At 37.7% G+C, this 10,310-nt stretch overlaps 1 pseudogene; it reads right to left on the bottom strand.

Annotated features, from left to right (window-relative positions):
- Positions 1-7,499: 7,499 nt before the first annotated feature.
- LOC113879952 lies at positions 7,500-10,012 on the bottom strand (annotated as a pseudogene).
- Between the last annotated feature and the right edge of the window lie 298 nt (positions 10,013-10,310).

Genomic DNA, 10,310 nt, shown 5'->3' with positions numbered 1-10,310 from the left:
ACCCACTCCAGTATTCTTGGGCTTCCCTGATGGCTCAGATGGTAAAGAATCTGCCTGCAATGCGGGAGACCTGGGTTGGATCTCCAGGTTAGGAAGATCACCTGGAGGAGGGCATGGCAACCCACTCCAGTATTCTTGCCTGGAGAATCCCTGTGGACAGAGGAGCCTGATGGGCTGCAGTCCATGGGGTTGCAAAGAATCAGACATGACCGAGTGACTAAGCATGCACGCATGAGTAAAGTATTAGCAGTTAAATTTTCCTATGTAAATTCATCCCAAGAGTCAATGCCATGCAACTAAGCTGCTTGCTTAAATATGAGGATATGGCTGGTTCCACCCTACATGCTTCCCAGGAATCGATTTCACTTTAATTTTTACATCACCCTTGTGAGGCCTGCAGTGTAGACACATAGCAGATCTAGTTGTCAAGCTGCTTGGATAATCTTGGAGTCAGGAGATCTCCAAATCTCATTTGTAAGACCCATTTCTCCCAGCTGATGCTGCAGAAGCAAGTAAAATCCTTCTAAAGTGAGCGGTAAAAACAGTGCTGCTACATCACTTACAGCAAAAGAGAGGCAGAATGACTTCAAATTGATGGCATATTTTGAACCCTTTGGAAATCTGTGGTCACAGAACAACTAACCACCCCAAATCTAAGGAGGGTCAGTGCCTGCAAGGGAAGATGTGATGCAGGTATTCACTCCCCTGGGGTCTATTCAACTGGGCCCTGATAAGAAAACTTCAGCTAGTATCATTGACAAATTAGTTACCACCAAATGAGGGTGGGTGAGACAGTGTGGAATCCCAAGAGGCCACAGAAATTGGGAGACCAGGGTCTGTCTGTGGGCTCTTTCTCTGTAAAGACTACCAGGCACTCAGAGAAAAGATCAGAAGAAGATCTGAAGTACCTATTGTTATGCAGTGAGCCAGTGGATGAGCAACCATGTGAGGGGGCAAGAAATTCCACCTGAATCCTCCTCCTCCATCAGCACCCTGGAAAAGATCCTTCATTTGTGGGCAGAAGGGCAACAAATGCTTCTTCTTCTAGAGCATTGGTAGGAAGGGAATAGGGAGTCAGGTGCCACTTAATTCAGGGGGTGAGTGTGGTGGTGCAAGAAAACCAGGAGAGCCACACATCTGAGACCCAGGGTCCCAGTGCAAGCCAATGACAGAGGCTTAATCAGAACAACAGAGACTTCAATTCCCTTTCCACTGCTATGATGACAATGTTTAAATGAGAAATGATAGCAAAACGCTCCAGGAAAATGTGTGTTAAGACACTTCGTGAGTCAAAGTTCAAAAGGAAGAGCTTAACCTCTGAATCAGACACTGTTCTGGAAAAAAAGAAAAAATGATTTCCCTTATACAAAAGGAATCTTTACTGGAATTTGAAGCTTGGGTTTCACTGAGAGTAACCACAACAACCCCAAATCTTAAACCAATCCAAATCTAGATTAACTCAAATCCCCACACAAAAGGTGTATCAAATAAAAAAAAATTTACTTGTATCCAGGCATGAAAACAATTGAACATAAGATATTCATCTTTTGGTAAAGTTTTTTGAGGTAATGAAAAGGCAAGAAAATAATACTCAGAAGACATACAAAAATCATCAGAGCCTGATGAATATGGCACAAATGTTGAGACTATCTGAAAGGTAATTTAGTATAATTATGATTAATATATTTAAGGTGGACACTATACAAGATAAGATGAGTTATTTGAGCAGAAAGGTTGAAGCTAAAAAAAGGAATTAATGGAAATAGTAGAAAAAAAAATAGTAACAGGATAAAGAAAGCCTTTAATGAACCATCCATGCTGAGAAAAGAATTAAAGAACTTGTAGATAGGTCAATAGAAATTTTCCAAACTGAAGGGAGAGAGTAAAAAAATTGGGACAATCAAACTTTCTAAACTACATGTTATTGGAATCCCAGAAGAAGGGAGAGAAAATGGAGAAATAAAAAATATTTTAATTAATAGTAACCAAGAATTTTCCAAAATTAATTACAGACACCAAAACATAGATACAAGAAGCTCAGAGAACCTCGAGAAAGATAAATATCAATGCACATACACACACAAACATGTCTCTGTTCATATTACACTAAAACTACTGAAAACAAAAGAAAAATAAATTATAAAAGGTAGCTGCAGAAGAGAAACACCAAGTGTAAGTAACAAAGTAAAGAATTGGAACAAAGTGAAGAATAACAGTGGACCCATGAGCAACAAAGCAAGTTAGAAGGCTATAGAGTGACATCTTTAAAGAGCTGGGAAAAATACCATCAACCCAAAGTTCTATACAGAGTGAAAATACCTTTCAAAAAAGAAGAAGAAATAAAGATATGCTCAAAGTAAAGCTGAGAGAATCTACTACCAACATATTCGCACTACAAGAGGAAAAAAGTGATCAAGCAAAAAAATATGACCACATATTTAAACATGGAATCTATGCAGAAATGAGGACTTCTGTAAATGGAATGATTGAAGGTAAATTAAAAATATGCATATTTTAAAATGTTTAACTGAATAACAGATAAGTGCCTAAAGCCAGGTTGGGAAACTTTTTTAAAGGGTCACATTTTTGACGGCTTGTGAGTTCTAGGGTATGTGTTGAAATTGTATTTGACCCTTGAACAACAAAGGTTTGAAGTGTGAGCATCTCCTTATAAGCAGATTTTTAAAAAATAGTAATGCTAAAGTATTACATCACCCATATGTTGAATGTATGATTGAATCCGTGGATGCAGAGGAACTGCATATACAGAGGAATGACTATAAATAGATGGATTTTCAACTGCATAGAAGGTCAGTGTCCCTGAGCCTCATGTTGTTCAAGGCTCAGCTAAACTCAGCTCTGCTGCTATACTACATCCATAAAAAATACATAAATGAGTGGGCATGCTATGTTACAATACAACTTTACCCACAATGAGATCCTTTAGCCTGTAGTGTGTCAGCCCCTGGTCTAAATTAAAGAATAACAATGCAGAATGCATTTATAGCATATGCAAAAGTAAAAAGTAAGACAACAATGAATAGTATGAAGAAATTGGGAATATACTGCTGTAAGGTTCTTATATTATTTGTGGAGCAATATAATATTACTTTAAGGTAGACTGATTAACTAAAAAATAAAGCCTAAGGCAATGTTAAGATTTTAAAGAGGTGTAAATAATAAATTAATAGAGAAGGTAAATTGAAATCTCATAATGCTCTGAATTAACAAGACAGAAGATAGAAAAGAGGAAAAGAAAAACAAAGAACAGATAGATCAAGTAGAAAATAGCAAACAGGATAGATTATAATCCCCAAACACAAAGAATGATACTAAATGTGAAAAGTCTGAAACCACTAATTAAAATATAGAGATTGTCAGAATAGATATAAAATAAAGACCTAAGTATATGCTGTTTTCTAGAAGTGTACCTCAAAAATAGCTACATAGATAGACAAAAACTAAAAGAATGGAGAAAGATATACAAGTAGTACTGCCTAGAGAAAACACTAAATCAATGAAAGCCAGAGTAGTTATATTAATTTCAAGAAAATCAGATTTCATAAAATGAATGGTTATTAGTAATATGAAACCCAAATCAGTTCAGTTTAGTCGCTCAGTCATGTCCGACTCTTTGCAACCCCATGGACTGCAGCATGCCAGGCCTCCCTGTCCATCAACAACTCCCATAGTTCTATACAACCCAAATAGTTCTGCTTAATTTAAAAACCAAATTCATAGTTTAAAATCTTCCCAAAGAGAAACACTAGGCCCGGATGATTTCTCTGGGATGAATTCTACCAAATATTTAAAGAAAAATTGATATGAGTTGTATAGAATTCCTCAAGAATAAAACTATTATTAATTACTTCCAAACACTTAATGATGCCAGCATTATCCTAATAACAAAACCAGACAAAGACATTACAAGAAAAAAGTACTGTTGATCAATATCCCTAATGAACATAGATGTGAAATCCTCAAGAAAATGCTAGCAAATAAAGACTAGCAATATATAAAAATAATACCTCACAGCCAAGTGGATTTTATCCCAATATACAAGATCATCACCATTTTAAAAAATCTATCAAAATATTTCACTTTATTAACAGACTAAATAAGAACAGTATTTGATCTTCTTAATAGATATAGTAACAGCATTTGACAAAGTAAACATCTGTAATACTGTCTGACTCCATTTACAGTGTTTGATATTTACTCTTTTCGACTCCATCGTTTCCCCTTTTCCTTCTGATTCACATCTTCGAAAGCTGATAAAAAAGCCTGTGTGTTCCTCCCATTGGTGTCAGTGAAAAGTCCAAACAACGCAAGCACTGGCCAGTTAAGTGTGAATTCCCACCATAGCCCCATTCCCTAAGCACAACAGAAATCCCAAGCCACTTAAGGACCTGCTTGGGAGCCTGCTCTGCTCTACCCAGAAGGCCTTCATTATGCAATTAATAAATTTTTCTTACTCTTTTGATGTATGTGTGGCATCATCAGAACCAAATTTTGGTTGGGATCTATCACCTTTCTATAGTGTATCCACAATGACATCCATTCATGATAAAAACTCTCAGCTAACTAAGAATAAAAAGGATACTTCTTTAACCAGATAAAAACCACCACTGACAAACAAAGAATAAACAAACAACAACAACAAAACAGCGAGCATCATATTTAAAAGTGAAAGAAAAAAAATGTCCTTTCCCTTAGACTGGGTTCAATGCTTGGATGGCCTCTTTCACCATTCCAGGTCAACATGAATGGAGAAGGAAGTGGCAACCCACTCTAGTATTTTTGCCTGGAGGATCTCATGGACAGAGGAGCCTGGTGGGCTGCAGTTCATGGGGTCACACAGAATCGGACATCACTGAGCACACGTAGTCAACGTGAAAAGTTTTACCAAATGTGATAAAACAACAAACAGGGATAAAGATGGAGGAGAGGAATAAACCTATTCCTTTTCATAGGGATATATTCATAGAAAAATCCCAAAGAATCAAGAAAAAATCACCTAAAACTAATAAATGAGCTTCCCAAGTTCACAGTACAAAAAGTCAACCTTAGAAAGTCAGTTGTGTTTCTATATAAAAGCAATGAACGATTGAAATTTGAAATTTAAAAATAAATACCATGTACAGTAACACCAATAATAGAATATTTTAATATGAATCTAACAAAACATGTGCAAGATCTGCAATTTGAAAACTACAAAATGTTGATGAAAGCAATCAGTGAGGACCTAAACAAAGGGAAAGACATACCATGTTCATGGGTTGGGAAACACGGTATTGTTTAAGATATCAGTTTTCCAAATTTGAACCATATATTCAGTGAAATTACAAACAAAAATGACAGTAAGTTTTGGGGAAGGATATTAACAAGTTTATTCTAAAGTTTATACAAAAAGCAAAGAAACTAGTTAATTCAATTTGTGGGGGGAGAACATAGACTACTCATACTACTATATTTCAAGCATTACTATAAAATTACAATATTCAAAATAGTGGATATTGGTCAAAGGATGGACATATAGATAAATAAATAGGATAAAGATATGAGATATAGTAGACAAAGATATTAGAAACAAAACCAGACAAATACCGTCACCTGATTCTTAAAAATATAAAGGGCAATTCAATGTAGAAAAGATAGACCTCTTACACATGGGTTTTATAAAAATTTCATGTCCATATGCAAAAAACCCACATCTTTCTATTAAATAAAGTTGTTCAGATAGTGAAAATAAAAGCACAGAGTAGGAGAAAAATATTCACTAATCACACCTCTAACAACAGACTTGCATTCAGAATAGAAAGAACTCTCAAAACCCAACAGTAAGAAAACAAACAACTTAATGTTAGTTGACAAAAGTTCTGAAGAGATATTTCGCTAAAGAAGATGTGAGGGTGGCAAGTAAACATATAAACAGATGTGATGTTTACTATCTTTATCCAGTAGTGAAATTGAAATTACAACCAACCCTCCCTATCTGAGAATTCAAGAAGGTGGAAAATACTTTGCAATCTGTGGTTGGTTGGTTGAATCTGCCCATGCAGAATCAAGCACCAACTGTAAGGGATTTGAGCACGCAGGGATGGTGGTATCTTTGGAGGTCCTGGAACCAAACCCCTGTGAATAACGAGGGATGACTATAAAATCACACACAAAAAGATGGCTATACTTTATGCTGACAAGGATGGAGAGCAACTGAAACTCATACACATTGTGGGTGAAAATGCAGAAATGATACAGCCACTTTGGGAAAAATGTGACAGGTTTATTAAATTATTTTTATTGAAATTTTCATTGAGATAAACATAGATTCACATGCAGTAGTAATAAATAATAAAGAGATATCCCTCATATGTTTGCAAGAGTTTCCAACATGGTAACATTTTGCAAAACTATAGTATAGTATCACAACGAGGATATTCACCTTCATACAACCCACTGACATTATTTAGATTTCCCATCTTACTTATTCTCATTTGTATGAGTGTGTGTTAAGACTTCAGGGGAATTTTATCACCCCTGTATGTTCTTTATCCATTGCCTTCATCAACACACTAAGAAATTACAACACAACAAAGATGCCTTCTGTTGATCTTTTAAAACCCACTTATTTCCTCACACCCTACTTGCATCTCTAAATTCTGGCAACAAATAACACGTCCTTCATTTCTAAAATGTATCATATTTTAAAAGTTATATAAATGTAACCATATAGTACATAACCTCTGGGGATTTTTTATATTCAGCATAATTTCCTAGAGTTTCTAAATTGTTGCATGTGCTAATAGTCAATTCCTCTTTATTAGCAAGTAGTATTCCATGGTATACTTATATCAACCACAGTTTATTTAACCTGATGAAGGGCATCTGAGCAGATTCTAGTTTTTAGCTGCTGTAAATAAAACTGCTCTTATTATTAGAGGACAGGTTTTTGTGTGAACACTAATTTCCATTTCTCTGAGATAAAAGCTCAATTTCTGGGTCATATGGAAATTGCACGTCTAGTATTCTGAGAAACTGCCAAATGGTGTTTCAGAGTGGCTGTACCATTTATATTCCCACCAGCAAAGTATGAGTGAAGCAGTTTCTCTGCATTCTCAATGGTATTTTGTGGTATCACATTTTTAAATTTTAGACATTCTGATAGTGATATTTCATTGTGGTTTTAATTGGCATTTCTCTGATGGCTGGTGAGGCTGAGCATCTTTTCATGTGCTTCATAGCCATGTCTGTTCATATAGTCTGCCAATTCTCTAATTGGATTTTCTTTTGACTGCTGAGCTTGTATCTTCTAGCTACTAATCTGTTGATAGATATGTGATTTGGAAATGTTTTATCAGTCTGTTGCTTGTATATGCATTCTCTTCACAGGGGTATTTATCTTGCCCTTTTTTTTTTTTTTTTTGGCTTAGGATGAGATAGAAACCTTTATTTAAAAACATTCTATTCCTTTAAAAATATATACAGAGTAAAGGGTTTGGATAAGATATGATCAAATCACAGGAAACAAAGCCAAATTCTGATACAATAAAGGAGAAATTGGTGACACTCAGAAAATCAAAACCAGTAATAGCAGTCACAAGAGGGTCAAAGCAAATAGATATTGAAACAACAAACCACATCAAATTTCCCTCAAGCCCTCTACCTAGTGTTTTTGTTCCATAAGTTAATAGACAGCTCATAAATTTCAAGTTATGCAGAGTCTTATTTCTACCCACCTCACATAATGGTGAAGTCATTTATTTAATATCAGAGAAAGGGATTGTCTCCACTCAGAGAATACAATAGGAGAGCCACTTGCTCAAAGTGACTGAAAATTCTTTGAGGAATAAAATCATCTAACCTAGGAAGCATTGTTGATATCCAGGCACGTGAAAGTCAGATGTTACCTCAACTCAAACAAAACTGAATTCCTTTCTGTTTGCCAGGAGTGTCCCTGGGATCCTTGGTAGATAGGTAAGCAGCCTTGTAATCCTGCACGGGCCTTTCTTTCAATCCAGAAACCCATGCTTTCTTGTTGTGCATCAACAAATCTGAGGAGTGAACTGTTGACAGGTGGTATTAGGAATGCAGCAAGAGAGAAGAGAAATGGCTGCCAGTGATAATACCTGTGACCAGTGCTGCTAGGAAGCACTGATCTTGGCTGAAAATGCTAAATTAGGAGTGGCTTTTGAAATCTCCAGCACTCAAGACCATTGGTTTCTCCCTTTACAAGAGAAAGGTTGACACGGTCAGTATCTATTAGGGGGGAAAAGGAGAGTTGGTGTGAAAGGAGTTCTTATGAGGAAGCCTGCCTCAGTGAAACTTGATTTGGTGCTCTTTCCTCCCAGCAGGCATATGGTGCTTCTTGATCCTGTGGGGGTCCCAGTGACCCCTGGGACTCCGTGGCATTTCTTGAGGGACCAGGCCAGCTGGGCTTCTTTCAGTCCCCTTTCCCGTGTGACTCTCTTGAACCTTTCTAAGCTCAACTGCTGCTGAAGCTCTTCTGTTTTCCCCCAGAGAGAGACAGAGAACTTGACCTTTGCTGCAGAAGTTCTCTCTGATGGATCGGAGTGGATCACGTTCTTAAGTAGTTTGTGAAATTCTTTGCAGAGCTCCTGAGAAATGTCCAGAAGATTCCCCTCATGGATGTGATGCCTCATGGTGCCATTGGTGGGTAATGACTCTGCTTCTGCAGCCACTACAATGGTCAATCCCGAGACAAAAATTTCTGCTTTAGGAAGGTGCTGATAATTCTTTTGCAAAATCTCATTATCCAGGAAGTGATTGTGTCCCTCTTCCACTTGGATTTACTTATTGATATCACATGACCCAAGTCACCAATTCTATCCATCACATTGGCAGAGAGAAACCAATCAGCTTCATTTTCAACCTTTTTATGGGACTATGAGAAAGTCACTTTGCATCTTATGACAAAGGAAGTTGTTACTAGGTTTGATGTCCAAGTGCACCATGCCAGAGTTGTGGATGTACTGAAGCCCAAGGGAAATCTATAGAAGGATATCCTGGAGTTTGGGCTCTTGGAAATGATTGCCAGACTGCGTTTTCAGATATAGCAGCCTGCAAGCTCCCACCATTGCAGTATTCATTCTGAATGATCACGTGGTCATCTTGTGCCCATGCAGAGTAGTAAGGTACCATATGGGAGTGATGCCCCAGCACCACGTGGGCATGAACTTCATGCATAGCCAAATTCTCATCTGATAATCCTCCCAAAGTTTTCATGGAGCATTTTATTGCATAAACACATCCATCCAGCCTTTTAATGCACTTGTAGACTGTTCCAAATTCCCCAATCCCATTTTTTTCTACCTCCAAGAAATCTTTTGCATAGTGGGAAGCCATGTTGGTTTCTCATCCAACATGTCTCTTGGCAGGGAACACTTGTTTCACCTTGTCTTCTCTTCTCTGGACCAGCTTCCTCTAGATCACCTTGGGTTTTCCTCTTGCCATTGGATTTAAGGAATTGTTTTCTAGACTCTAGGGTGAAGCGATTAATGTTTACCGGAGCCAGTGAGGTCATTTCACCAATGAAGGGGCCAGGTGTGAGCTTCAGATGCTCAGAGCTTCAGGAGGGGAGCTTCCCTGTTGAAGAAAGCATAGGCTGGCTCACCTGGCCTTTGGGAGTGAAGAGGTTCTCACAGAGTGGTGGCTTGCCCTTGTCTGGTGGGGCTGGTGCTTCAGGATGTGTGAGAGTGTGGCACTGGAGTCGTCAGACCCTGATCTGGACTCACGTGGTCTTTTCCCTGAAATATATTGAAGTCACATGCATTACTAAGGGGGAGTTCTGGAGGTATAAGCTTTGCCTCTGAATAGTAAACTCCAGATTCCCCTGGGGTTTGACTTGGCGCCTCCTTTCTCTATTGTGTCTCCGTCTGCCCTTTGTTCTCATGCATCTTTTCACAATAGAAGTTTAATCTCTGCTTCAGTTCTTTGTTCTCCCGGTTGTCACTCATCTCAGCCAAAGAGCTTCATAACCTAGGCAAGAAGACCTGTCAAAAGGAAACACTGCAGAACTGCAGAAATGAGAAGAAAAGTATGTAAGCTTCAAGTTCCCAGTGCTAGCCTGGCTTTCCTTCTTCCAACTAACAGCTACATCAAATGTATTTAATTTCGACAAGCTCTGAATTATCAATGTTTTGGTGTCAAGTCAAAGAAAACTTTGCCTAGCCTTAGATTCAGAAGTTTTTCTCCTATATGATTCCAAAACCTTTATAATTGACATTTTATATTTAAGGCTATGAAGAATTTTGAGTTAATTTTGGTATAAGGTATAAGGTCTGAGTTTAGGT

This window comes from Bos indicus x Bos taurus, chromosome 21 (assembly GCF_003369695.1).
Source record: "Bos indicus x Bos taurus breed Angus x Brahman F1 hybrid chromosome 21, Bos_hybrid_MaternalHap_v2.0, whole genome shotgun sequence".
Taxonomy (NCBI): domain Eukaryota; kingdom Metazoa; phylum Chordata; class Mammalia; order Artiodactyla; family Bovidae; genus Bos; species Bos indicus x Bos taurus.
Note: the sequence above shows the minus strand (reverse complement) of the source record. Positions and strands in the feature narration are given on the sequence as shown.